The 14,008-nt window shown below is 43.1% G+C and overlaps 1 protein-coding gene across 5 annotated transcripts in view; it reads left to right on the forward strand.

Moving 5' to 3' along the window:
- The window catches only part of SERTAD2 (SERTA domain containing 2), a 183,153-nt gene that overhangs the window by 76,840 nt on the left and 92,305 nt on the right, over nt 1-14,008 (forward strand). The window contains exon 1 of one of the 5 annotated variants that reach the window (XM_073339485.1): nt 7,860-7,938. The exons of 1 other annotated variant lie outside the window; for it this stretch is intronic. The gene's annotated coding sequence lies outside the window, so the exon portion shown is untranslated. Of the gene's footprint in view, nt 1-7,859; nt 7,939-13,469; nt 13,556-14,008 lie in introns of those variants that run through there. 3 more of the 5 variants (XM_073339480.1, XM_073339488.1, XM_073339483.1) reach the window with 3 other exon arrangements.

Raw genomic sequence — 14,008 nt, forward strand, 5'->3', positions numbered from 1 at the left:
TCTCCCTAATGGCCCATCCAGGTTGATTGCATTCTGACAGGTGGGCGTTCCTCAGGTGTAAACCCACTTGTAATTGTTATATAATCAATACTCCTAACTTCTGATACAGAAATGCTACATGCCTACAAACAGGATAATCATATTCAGTAAATCATAACCTTTCCAATGAGACCTCACATGACCCATCTTGTGTAGATCACATCTTAGTTATGCCATAGTCATATAATAACAATATCTCTAGGGAGAATATGGGGTATAGTGTCACAGTGATGTCTTTACAAAGTACCCGAACTGAAAGCGGCATTTTTCTTTGCCCACTGCCTCTATCCCATTTGTCACTGCTACAAAAGCAATAAAAGGAGAAACACTGGAGCAAAAAAGATGGGGGTGAGCTGGGGCCAAAACTGAGACATGCAACCCTCTTCCAAAGTTCTACACCACATCTAAATTATGGACCGTGAGTTATTGGACCTGTAAGCTAGAAATAACAACTACCTCTGCACAGTTAGGCCTTGTCTACACAGGGAAGTTTCACCAATTTAACTTAAATTGTTTTTTAAACTGATTTAGTTAAACTAGTGCAAACCTCTGTGTGGACACTTATTTTGGCTTTGAGAGGCTTATTTCTGTTTAGCTTAAGCCAGTTCCCTATAAATTTAAGCTAATCCTTTAAAAAAAAAAAGGCCATTATTAAATCAAAATAAGAGTGTCTGCAAAAGGCTTTGAATTGGTTAGGTACACTGGGATCAGGTTTTCAAGTTTTTCTCTGCAATGAGGGTAAGAGACTTTTTTTTTTTTTTTAAATGAAAGCTGAGATTCTTTTGTAATCACTTTACTGAAGGAGCTGAGCCTTAAGAAAAAATACCAAGTATGGTGAGACTTGCAATAAAATTGCCAGAGTTGGCAACGGTGAGATGTGTATATATGTGCTTTAGTAGGGCCTGCACTGATACCCAGTTGTAGATTACTGCCGTACAGAATGCGGCAGCATGATGAGGCCCACATTAGTGAACTGCATTAGCCACTTGTTATCCAACAATTGTGCCTCAAGGGCTCGCCAACCGTGTATGGCGCCAGTTTGAGGGAAGATCCTTCAACTGGATGTGTCTACACGGTAGCTGGGAGGGGTGATTCTGTGTGGGTAGACAGACTTGTGCTAGCTCAGCTTGAGTTAGTATGCTAGTGAGGATGTTGCAGCACCGGCGGTGGTTTGGGCTAGGTGCCCAAGCCTGGACCCAGCGGTTTGGTGGGCTTGGACTGTGGTGACTAGCTCAAACTGCTGCCCGTGCAGCAATGTCCATGCTGGGTTTGTTTGTTTTTTTAATGCGTTAGCTCAGCCAGAGCTCAGGTGAGTCTATCTGTGCTGGGACTCTCATCTCCCAGCCGTAGTGTGGATATACCCACTATGTCCCATTGTGGTAGCTGGGTGTGATCAGTGGCCTCATACGGCTGACTTTTGTTCTCCCCCACCCCCCAAGTGCACACACACACACTTTTGTTCTTTGGTTAAGCACTTGAATAAATTGCCTAGGGAGGTTGTGGAATCTCCATCATTGGAGATTTTTAAGAGGAGGTTGGACCGACACCTCTCAGGGATGGTCTAGATAATATGTAGTCCTACCTTGAGTGCAGGGGACTGGACTAGATGACCTCTTGAGGTCCCTTCCAGTTCTATGATTCTATAAGAGGTGTGAAGGTGGGTGAGTGGAATCTCCCAGCTGTTGAGTGAAGGGACTTGTTGGGTGAGGGGTTGATTTATTTTATCACCAACTTGATTTGCTAGACATTTTGCCTATGGTTTTAAGACATGTTTTTCAGCAGCACCCAGAAGTCTTTGAGCATGGAGAGTCATAAAAATATTGACAAAGTTCCCAGTGCCTGACAGTTGGTGTTCAAAATATTCATAATGCCAAGCAAAAGTCCTTGAAAATCTAAATGGTGGCATTTTCTTATGATTCAGAAACTGCCACGTGTCCCAATTTTTAGTTTAAAAATGAACTTCCTATCCAGTGTAAATTGGCTTGTGTTTGAGTGAAAATGGGCCCATTCCAAGTAAAATGTGTCTTCAGACATCCACATTTTAATGTGAAAACAGTCCTTAAAAGAAAAGCAAAATTTGAGATACATTAAATAAGATGAAACTAGATAATAATGGGATGGTTTTGATCCAGTGTTTCGATTTAGTCCCTTCTGGACCACAATCCAGTATGAACTGAAGTAGTATTTTCCACAGTACCATTTACAGCGTAGTTGTTACATATTTCAGATATAGAACAAAAGGAATGGAAATATATTACAAAAAACCCCAGCTTGTTTCAATGGGACTTTACAACATTTCACTCAAAATACTAGTCAACCATTGTAGGGAGCCTTCAAACATTCTCCGCATGTATCCCCAAACTTGGAACATATAGTATGGGTATTGATAAAGAATACAGCTTTAACTATTTTGGTTTTACCTTAAATGGAGTTAAAGGTGAACTGTGACTTTCAGAAAAGTTGATGGACGTGCAGGGTTAAGAAAGCAAACATGAGGTTACCACTTTAGAGCTTTTGGGAAAACTCTGCTTTATGTTCTAACGTTTGGACTGTAAATTTACAATGTACAGCGTCCAAAATGCCACATAATGTCACTTCAAATACTGGTATCAGTTGCCTTCCTATACTGACAACCAATCTTGCAGCACTTTGCTACATAAAACTCCCATTGATATCAATAGCAGTCTACATACAAAAGGACTGCAAAACTGGGCTGTAGAAGAAATCAAAATTATGAGTTCAAAATGCTAGTGTCCTCTTATGAAGAGCAGGCAAACATACTTTAATACCTTCGGTACATAGGGAGAAAAATATCATTGTGTAACTGGATGCTACCTCTTCTTGGGCAGGGTCTTGCGGTTCTGTTTCTAGGTATAGTTCACTAGTCTATGCAGTATCTGTCTACCCACACCAGAGGTGTCTAACATGTCCCATAGGCCAAATCTGGTCCGCTCTACATGACAACATGCAGACTGTGCAGAATCTAAGACTATTTTTTTTTTTTAAAAAAAAGGTTGAAACCCTGACTCCATTAAAGTCAATGGGAGTCTGGAATTCACTCTAAAGGTATGTCTACACTGCAGCTGGGAGCATGCATCCCAGGCCAGGTAGACAGACATGTTGGCTCTGCTCACTAAGGCTTTGTCTACACTACACAGCTTTTAGCAACACAGCCGTGTCGCTAAATGTCGGGCAGTGTAAATGCTGTTTGTCAGCACTTTTGCAGACAAAAATACTTCCACCTCCTACGAGTGGGGTTCACGTTTTCGATAGGAGAGTGCTCCTGCCAACAACGCAGGCATTCACACAGACACTCGTGTGGCAAAACTTTTGTCTTTTTGGGGGGTGGAGGGGAAGGTTTTGTCGTTCAATTGGCAGTGTAGACAAAACCTAAAAGTAGCAGTGTTGTGAACAGTGTGGGATGGGCTAGCCACCCAAGCACAGACCCAGGGGATCAGACAGGCTTGTACTTGGGTGGCTAACTCATGCTGTGACACCCACACTGCTAGTTTTAGTATTCTAGCTCAAGCAGAGCTAGCATGTGTCTGTCTACCCAGGTTGGGAGAAAGTTTTTAGCTTTCATGCCTGTGAACTGAGTGTAGCTAAAGCAGTACTGTTTTCCTGGGTCTGCAGACAAATGTGAACTCCCTTGTACCCCCCATTAATCTCATCGCAGCGGCACAATATAAAGTGAGTTTAACTCATGAATGTCAACATAACTTTTGTATTGCTGATCGTTTTAGAGAATAGAATGTGGAAATGGGAGGAGGGAAGCTCACACACTGGTGGAAATTAGGAGTTGCCATAAAGCAGGAAATGCAGAGGGATGAAAGAGGGAGACACAAATAGGTATAACGTATGTTAACATAGTGTTCTTTATCCCCTTCTAGTTGCTAGCCCATGTACAGAAGTTTGAATCTGCTACTGCCTTTGAGCTACCTACATCTTATCCTTTAGTTCAAGCAGTAGAGGCAGATGAGGGTTTTTTTTTGATTCAGAGATCTCAGGTTCAATCCTCCCCAGGTGTAGTGTTACAAGTTAATGTGAGTGTGACAATCAGGTATTGGCCAAATACTAAATAATGGTAATACTAGAAGTTGTTATATATTCTACCACTGACGTCTGCAAACCATTCACTGATACTAGTGGGCATTCTACTATGGATTGAGTGGAGTATGAAGTCTTAAATGTATGCACCCACAGCACACTGAGCACAACTAAAACTGGAATTCCACCTTCCAACCAATGAATGTGACTCCCCCCTGGTCTACACACACTATACATAAAGGTACTGGGAGAGGTTAAACTCTGACATGATTACTGACAATGGCCAAGGAACCAAGAAAAGCCATTGCTTCTAGAATTCCACACCCAACAGTAAAAAGAATGAGGAGGACTTGTGGCACCTTCGAGACTAACCAATTTATTTGAGGCACCTTAGAAACTAGCAAGTGCCAGACGTAATCCTTGTCCTTTTTGCTGATACAAACTATCAGTGGTAGGCTACCACTCTACAACCAACAGTGGATTCTGTGGTAAACACTACAACCACCAATCAGGTTTAAAGCACGGTAACAGAGGTTTGGGGGAGCGGCTCAGAAAATGTGCAGTGATGAAGGAGTCAGAAGTCTCCATAGTTAAGTTTTAAAATAAAATTACGATACTACTAAAATGACAGCCTCGTTCCTAAAAGTTGCTTGTGCAATCAGGGTAGCCCTAGGCACATGTGTAAGCATAGCGAGGGTTGCTCCGACTTGCCAGGAGCCCTTCAACAAAAGTATATGCCTTTCTGCAAAGCTAAAAAAAGTATGTCTATTTTGGACCAAATGGCTTTATTCAGCTTGCTCTCTCATACTAGAAATTCAGGTCTTGCCTAACCCGTATTTCCTTGAAGACATAATGGATGACTGGAGAACTAGAAAGATGACATCACCACAAACACCAAGAGAGACCAAAGCATTTTGGAGAAAAGATCTTTGTGATTCAACATTCCTACTCTTTCAGTGGAGAGATATGAAAGCTTCTACTCTAGTTCATTGATCCATCGCAAAAGCAAAGAAGAGGAGTCTAGTCATTCCTGATATTTCTAAGGTAAAAACAAGCAGAATAAATAATTTAATGTTTTTTCCAGGCCTTTTATCATGATGCAAAAAGGGCACAATGCAATTCTCTCTCTCAAGTCATCTTTCGAACAGGTATGTTTTTTGCAGTTTTGCAGAAGGCTGAGATGGTTCCTCTTTTGGTACCCTTGCTTAAAAAACAAAACAAACATCCCCCCATACCTTTGGTTGACAATTATTTTATGCTCTTGCTGTAAAAAATTAACCCTTAAAACATTGCAGAATTTTAGGGTTGCTGTATGTGTGTATGAATGCTTAGCCTTAAATATCTGGTTTTGTTGGTTGTAATGAGGCTTGCTTAGCAAGATCCGAATTAATTGGCAAATAGTACTAAGTGTCAATTTCTTACTTTCCCTAAACACCAGAAACAAAAAATGTCCATTATTAATAATGGAAATTTAGTCTGGAAAGATAATGCATGTTGCACTTATCCACAAGTGATCTTCTCTTTAGTTGTTAGTTTTGCCTGGCAATCCACAAGCCAAGAAACTAAATACTTGTAATGCAATTATGATTTTTATCACCGACTCTGTTTTGTATCTCCACCACCCCAATGGTCAATTTTCTGTAACTAAGGAACATGTGAGTGTTTTTAAATGTCCTAGTTTTTAAAAAGTCAACTCAAACTTGAGAAAACATCCTGGGCACCGAGCGGGGATACCTATAACATCACCCTGAACAAAGGGAAATGCACTCCTTGCAAACCTGGCTGGGGTGGGCCTGCCCGAGCACAGGGAACCTGACTCCCGGCAGGGGCCGTGGCGGTAACAAGCCTTCCCCACCCTCCGCTTGGAAATCCCATCGCAACTTGCAGCAGGCCCACAGCTGGCTGCTCAGCCGCAGCGAGCGAGCCCCGCCCCGAAAGCACAGGGGCCCGTGCGGGAGCAGCGAGCCCGGCCCCCGCCAGCGTCCGCCCCCCTCTGCCCGAGCCCACAGGCACCGCCCTCCTGGGCGCCAGCCGCGCCCCGCCCAGAGCGGGGGGCTGCTTCCACCCCGGCCCTGCCGGGCAGCCCCCGCGCCGGCTAATGGGCTGGCTGGCTGTCAGAGGCAGCCCCGGAGAGCGTCCCCCGGGCCCGCTCCCTCCTCCGCCGGGCCTAACGTGTAATGAAGAAACAGGTGCCGGGGCTGGGGACTGCCAAGCCCAGCGGAAAGCCCTGCCCATGCTCAGGTCTCCCGCCTGCACCAAGGGGCGGCCCCGCCTCCGCTTTCCCCAGCTTCTGCTCCCCTCGGTGCAAGAGCCTGCCCCCTCCAGGTCCTGCCCCGCCCTCGGGGACAGCTCCCCCCCGCAGGCTCCCCCAGGAACAGCTCCCCCAAACAGGGCTCCCCTAGGGACAGCTTCCCCCCACCCCCGCTGCAGGCTCCCCAAGGGACAGCTTCCTCCCCCTCCCCGCCCGCTGCAGGCTCCCCCAGGGGCAGCTCCCCCTCCCCCAAAACAGGGCTCCCCTAGGGACAGCTTCCTCCCCCTCCCCGCCCGCTGCAGGCTCCCCCAGGGACAGCTTCCCCCCCCCCGCAGGCTCCCCCAGGGACAGCTCCCCATCCCCCAAAACAGGGCTCCCCCAGTGACAGCTTCCCCCCCTCGCCACTGCAGGCTCCCCCAGGGACAGCTCCCCCTCCCCCAAAACAGGGCTCCCCCAGGGACAGCTTCCCCCCCCCCCCGCCACTGCAGGCTCCCCCAGGGACAGCTTCCTCCCCTCCTCCAAAACAGGGCTCCCCTAGGGACAGCTTCCTCCCCCTCCCCCAAAACAGGGCTCCTCTAGGGACAGCTTCCCCCCCCTGCAGGCTCTCCCAGGGCAAGGCTCCCCACCACCACCCAGCGCGTGCTGCAGGCTCCCCCAGGGACAGCTCCCCCTCCCCCAAAACAGGACTTCCCCTCCCCTAGGCTCCCACAGGGCTCTCCCCCCCAACGCGTGCTGCAGGCTCCAGGCAGGGCTCCCCTCCCCCTGCGCCTGCAGCAGGCTTCGCCGCCCCCAGTGCAGCCCACGCCCCCACCTATCTGTCCCGCTCCCTCCCTGTCAGGCTCCCAGCCTCCCCCCTCTTTGCGTGACCAATTTAGACGGGGGAGGAAAAGGGGGACGATGCCGCCTCCTCTGCCTCCCTCTTACCTCTGATTGGCCGGCTGTGCCATGCCCATCAAACTGATGTCCACAGCGGATTGGCCAGGCTGCCAGACCAGGAGAGGCTCCGTCCCCCAAGGGCTCCCCTCCTCCCGCTCTCCCTTCGCAGCAGTGTCCTCAGAAGACTCATTGGGCGAAGGGCCCCCCACCAGCCTTGGGTGAGAGCTGCAAGGGCACTGGCTGGCAGCCCTGCTACTCAGCCTGGCTGGCCTGGCCATAGGCTCCCTGGAGCAGTGTGGGCGGGGCTCTTCCCCCTCCTGTGACTAACTAAAGTCTGTGAGTCACTGCACAACCCATCAATCCCATTAAATGCCGTGTGCGGGCAGGCGGTGCTGCTCCCGGCGCTGCCCCAGCCCCCGTGCATGGGCTGCCGCCGCTTCCCCCTCTGATACATGGCTGGCTGGCTGGACTTGCTACAGTGTCACATCCTCCCCGCCAGCTGCAGCACCAACTTCCCCCCCAGCTAGTCTCCTCCTGCCCGGGGCTGCTGCAAAGTGATGGGATAGAGCAAAGCCACTCCAGCACCTGGGCTCCTATTTATTACAGTCTGTCTCCCTGTCCTGTTCCTCGGTGGTTGTTCTTCCTCTCTTCCCTTTCCCCTTTATTTTATTCCTCTCTTTCCCCCTTGTCTTGGAGCCTAGATTTGTTGAGTTCTTCTGGAAAGGGTGAGTACAAGACATGGCCTTTCTGACTTAACATTTTTGTGTGGTACACTCTTTTAATGAGAAAAAGTCATATGGGGTTTGGGTTGTGTCTTGGCATGTGCTGTTTGCTTATTCAATAAATATGTAGAATTAAAAAGAAAATGGGGGTGGGCGAGAGGGTATGTGATCATTATCCTTTACTACTGCTACTTGCTGGATGGGTCACTTATCTGTTGCAAACTGTTTAAAAGTTGAATTGATTTCTTTAAAGTTAACTCTGACATGGATCAAAGATCATACTTTTCCCCCTCTCATCTTATTTTACTCCTTCTCCCTTACTCCCCTCTTGTCTGTCTAGATTTTGATTTTTTGTATTTTTATAAAGTACCTGTGATCAGTGCAAATCCACATCAAATGGTGATAGATACATTCATTGTTTTGAAATAAAAATATTTCTTTTTGAGACAAGAAAAAATTCTATGGAATATATCTACTAACTTCTGAAAGTAATTCATATTGAAATGTATTTTGAGGGAGCAGTAGACAACTTACTGTCCAAATCATACTGCAGCTCAACTCTTTGAAATTTTGTGCTGTGTGTATGTCCTTTTTATTAAAACGAAACCATTAAGTAGTTGTAAAGTGTTTGAACCCACAACAAACAAGGAAATTCATTTGTTCTACCACTGCATCCTTGGCACACTCTGATCTGTCTAGATATTTCAACACATATGGAATGTATGAGTCTTATAACTGAATCACAGGAAAATGAGTGTATCCAATTGGATTTTAAGTCTTCAGTTTGAATGTCCTTGTGGTGGACTAAACTCAGATTCAAAATATTAGTGTAAAATAGTTTGACCTGGAATTTGTTTGTGTTGATTGTTTAATATATAATTAAAAAATGAGACTGGAGCATGAATTTGTCTTTTGTGTAACCATAATATCCAAAGGTGCTAAAATGAAAAACTAAGTCTCAACCCCAACAAGTACTTACAGTGTATCTCCAGAAGATACTTTCCAAGCCTCAGTACTTTACCTATGTATACTGTGTATAAAAGTATACAGTACTTTTATCTATATATAAAATATTTTAAATAGCAGACTAATAACTTACAACATTCAAATCAGGTAAATAAATTATTTTTGAATTGCGGTGTTTGGATGTTTACGCTCCTTTTATTACAACACTACAATTTTGTCTTTAACTCGTGGCTAAAAACAGTCACTAGAAATTTCTGCTAAACTTTGTTAAAATAAATAAATTGGTGCCAGACTAAGATCTTGTATACCAAGTTTCAACAGTCCTTTAAAATATATATATTTGTAAATGAGAAGAAATCAAGATAGCTATGATTTCTTTAGCCAGTGACTACTGAAATGAAACCCAGAGATTTCAGTGATTGTCCAGAGCAATCAAATTGGAGAGGTGAGAAATTCATATATTGTCACCATGTCATTGGAAAAGGAAAAACCTTGGGATGATGGCTGAGATACTAAATTCAGAACGTGACCACTATTCATAAGTGGTAACTACTTTTTGTTAATTGATATGCACAATAAAAAAAAAATTATGAGCCAAAATCATTGCTTTTATAACATTGTCAGACCCTGTGTACTTACAGCAAGTATGAATGTGACCAATGTGTGTGAAGCTTTTTAAAATACCTGTTACAGTTGCTCTCATGGGGTCCTTTTAGGTATGGTCTGTTGAGTCAATATTACATAGGTAAGGCCCTACCAAATTCAGGGCCCATTTTGATCAATTTCATGGTCATAGGATTTTAAAAATTGTAAATTTCATGGTTTCAGCTATTTAAAAGTGAAATTTCAAGGTGTTGTAATTGTAGGGGTCCTGATCCAAGAAGGCGTTGTGGGGTGGTCACAAGGTTATTGTAGCGGGGGGGTCGTGGTACAGCTACCCTTACTTCTGCGCTGCTGCTGGCGGCGGTGCTGCCTTCAGAGCTGGGTGCCCGGCCAGCAGCCGCCGCTCTCCGGTCGCCCAGCCCTGACGGCAGCGCAGAAATAAGGGTGGCAATACTGCAACCTCCCTAAAATAACCTTGTGACCCCCCCCATTCCCTTTTGGGCCTGGACCCCCAATCTGAGAAATGCTGGTCTCCCCCATGAAATCTGTGTAATATAGGGTAAAAGTACCCAACAGACCAGATTTCATGGCAGGAGCCCAGATTTCACGGTCCATGATGCATTTTTCATGGCTGTGAATTTGGTGGGGCCCTATACATAGGCCTGTTTCACCTCTCTGAAACCAGTTTTATACAAAAAGAAAAGGAGTACTTGTGGCACCTTAGAGACTAACCAATTTATTTGAGCATGAGCTTTCGTGAGCTACAGCTCACTTCATTTATTTGAGCATGAGCTTTCGTGAGCTACAGCTCACTTCATCGGATGAAGTGAGCTGTAGCTCACGAAAGCTCATGCTCAAATAAATTGGTTAGTCTCTAAGGTGCCACAAGTACTCCTTTTCTTTTTGCGAATACAGACTAACACGGCTGTTACTCTGAAACCAGTTTTATACCAGTGTACCTCCAATAATTTTAATGGAGTTACTCTTCATTTACATCTGTATGGGAAGAGATTAGAATCCAATATTTTCAAAAAGCCTCCAAATACTTACTTGACAAACTGTGATTCCAGCTCTCATCAGAGGCAGTTCTGCTCCTGTTACTCACACTAAGTGGTATTTTACTACGTGAGTAGTCCCTTTAATCCTGGTGTGACTACTCACATGCTAAAGTACCAATCAGTGTGAGTAAGGGTGACAGGATCAGGCCCTTAATATTTAATTTTATTCTTTGAAATAAGAATATATTATATTTCTTGGGGTCATGGCAAAATTTTCTGAGAACAAAGCGCGAAGTTATTCTATTAAATGATTACACCAGAAATAACTGTTTGAGATTATCCCTATGCTACAAATGAAATAAGCAAGCAAGTAAGTATTCTGGGTATTTCTCTTGATGCTGTGGAAGGTAGAATAAGATTGTTGTGAAATTCAGTGTTTTGTAATGAAATTCTGTGCTGGAGGGAAGTTTGAATACTGAAGGTCTTGCGGGAGGCAAGTTGGGAATGCAGTGTTAGAGATGCTTTTTTACAATATGACATGAAGAATTTTGTTGATTTCAATGGGAGCAGAAGCAGTTCAATAGTCTTTCTGAGAGCAGTTGATGTTGTAGGAAGCGTTCACAACGCTACTCGTCTGACTTACTTCTGTCTTAGCAGAAAGATCAGTGCTAAACAGACTGTTAAGAAGAAAACCTGTCTAGCGAAGTGGTGTTATGTCCTGCCTTGATGCATTACATGTACTTTTTAATAAATCTCCTGAAACTTGTATTGGACACGATCAGGATGACAGACAATTATTTCATGTTTGTTTCATGTTTTCACTTCCTTTTATGACTGTATTCATTGCTACGCTTTTGTGTCACTGATTGCGATGTTGTTGTAATTAACGTTAATTATGCAAACTAGATTGTTTTTAGAGGCTCTCCCACTCTGTATTGATACTGTCATCTTGTCTGTTTGTTAAACAAGAATGCATACATTTCAGGATGCTGGAGGAACTACAGCTATTAGTTACAAAATAGTATCTGCCTGGGAAACAAAAGCAAATACCACTTTCAGCTCAAACATTACATGAAATTTTTATTTGGCAGCACTGCTTAGTCACACAATTTGATCTGAAATAATGAGGCATCGTGAACCAAGGATACAAAATAGGAAGTAAGTGTAGGGACTTTGTGAAGAGAGCATGTAGACTTTAGAGTTTCACCATGTTCTTTCAAGATCGACAGGATTATTGAGTAAAAATCTGCAGTCCTTATTTGAATAAAAATTCCATTTAAGTATGTGAGAATTTTTTGCCTGCTTAAGGAAAACCGAATTTGGCAGCTAGTAATGTGCTAGCTTTGGCAAAACAAACTGATGGAACAGGCAACTTTATGCTTAATTCTTCTTCTTCTTCTTCTTTTTTTTTTTTTTAATTTTTGCTTTGTTGTCTCTAAAAACCTCCACATCAGCTTGAAGGGTGATATTCGTTTTGCACCCTAACTTTTCTAAACAAAAGTGCTCGTAGAAGAAATGATTAGTCTAATAATCTTTTATATAGAGGAAGTACAGTAATGATATTTGAATTAATTCCTTCAGATTAACTATAGTGAAATTAATAGAAATCTTGAAATCTGACTTTGAATTGCCCCTATGAAATACTTGAGAGCTGAAAGTGATTCATGTTAGAGTCTCAATAGAAATCATAATTGCAGGAATATTTGTGTTCTATTTTTATATTCATAATATATTACAGGAGAAATACCATGGTGGAGGGAGAATTTAAATTGGAATTATTTTACACTGTCAACATTCGAAGGTGTTGGTGTGTAAACATACTGTAAGACATTGGAAAACGATTCCCAGTTTTCCTTTGACTTTCCATACCAAATAAGCAATAATTTGTTTGCAGTTTGTATTAGATATTTGTCTTTTGTGCAAGACCATCAGTGTAGTAGTCCTCTGGAAAGCTAAAACCAGTACCCTGGGCTCCAACAAGTGGAAGTTATATAATTAAATGGAAAGATTCCATAGTATTAGAAAATTACCATTTAGCAATCTAGTGAGTCTGTTAAGCCATGGAGATGATTTTATGAAAATCAATAAAATGCCCATTTTTCTTCTAATTGTAGATCCACGTTAAAAGAAAAAAGATGCTATTTCTTGGTAGCATTTCACATTGGCTTGCGATATAGTTAAATTAGAAAGGCATTCTCTTCAGTTTAGACCATACATGTAAAGATAATAAATGTTTTTTGCTTTTGTTTTTTTAATTCTTTATTTATTAGATTGCCTTCCAGAAATCACACTAAAATGCTGGCCTGTAAGTGAATTCAGTGTGTCTGTCAGCAGAATCAAGAATGAGGGTCACTTATTTTTCAGATGACATGCTGGCATGACACTGGTTCCTATTGCCTAAATGCTGTATATTCCTTCACTTCCAGCTCATGGTTCCATTGCTTTGAAGTATGTATGAAGGTTCCAATATACCAGGATGTGATGTACCCAAAGTAAATTTGAAAGAGAAATTGTGACCTTAACTATTTTAGAGGGTGGGGTGGAGAGAGTTGGTATTGCTCTCTGTAGAGTCTGTAATGTTGGTTAGCCTCTCCTTGCCTCAAAGGTCCACCTGTTCTGGTATTAGCAAAACAAGTAACTAGACCATCAATCAAATTAAGTACTTGGGGAGAAAGAAGTGACAAATTGACAGCCTTCCTCTGTAGCATGTATGGAACATTAAATATTGGTGATCTGTAACAGTAAAAGGGAGCTGTTAACCCTTAATGTTGGGACTTTGTGTTTTGCAACTGAAATGAAAATTACTTTATTAAAATAAGATAACTTGTTTAAAATATCCTGAGTGTTATGACCCTTAACCAGATACTCCAAAACATTTATTCAAGCAAGATAAGGTACTCTACATCTTTTCTTGTGAGGAAACTTGCCTGCCTTAGTGATCTGTATTGTAATTCTTAACTGCTCTAGAATCCACGTATAACAAACTCCAAGTCAGCAGCTTTATGAAGAACCTACTTCATGACACGTGTGAGGAGTGCAAGTACTGAGTTTTGGTATGTTGGGGCTTACAAAGCTTGTTCTTGTATGAACAGAAACTGTTCAAAATGCCAGATTCATGATGCATGCAACAGTAAAGGTCACCAACTTGGAAAATTAATAATATGGTTCATGTTGACATTTCAGAGGCAATGCAGATTGGAGTGAGCCACACCCCAGTCTGTTCTAGTGGTTCCTGTGGACCTGCATTTTTCACTGCACTGAAACACACAAAATCAGTGGTGTTCCCCTTTTCTCCACCCCAGCCAAAATCCTTTCTATGATGAAACTGAAAAAATGTTTGTAATCTTTAACAAGCAAACAATAAAATGCTGATCAATTATTAAACAGAGCCAGTGAGGGTCAGAGTGGGGCTTTTAGCGTTTATCTGCATTTTACAAGCTGTATTTTGTCTTCTGGTCAGGTTTTGTTCCCAAAGGACCACGGGAGTCAGAGTTAGCACATTTTAC

This window comes from Lepidochelys kempii, chromosome 3, assembly GCF_965140265.1.
Source record: "Lepidochelys kempii isolate rLepKem1 chromosome 3, rLepKem1.hap2, whole genome shotgun sequence".
NCBI classification, from domain to species: domain Eukaryota; kingdom Metazoa; phylum Chordata; order Testudines; family Cheloniidae; genus Lepidochelys; species Lepidochelys kempii.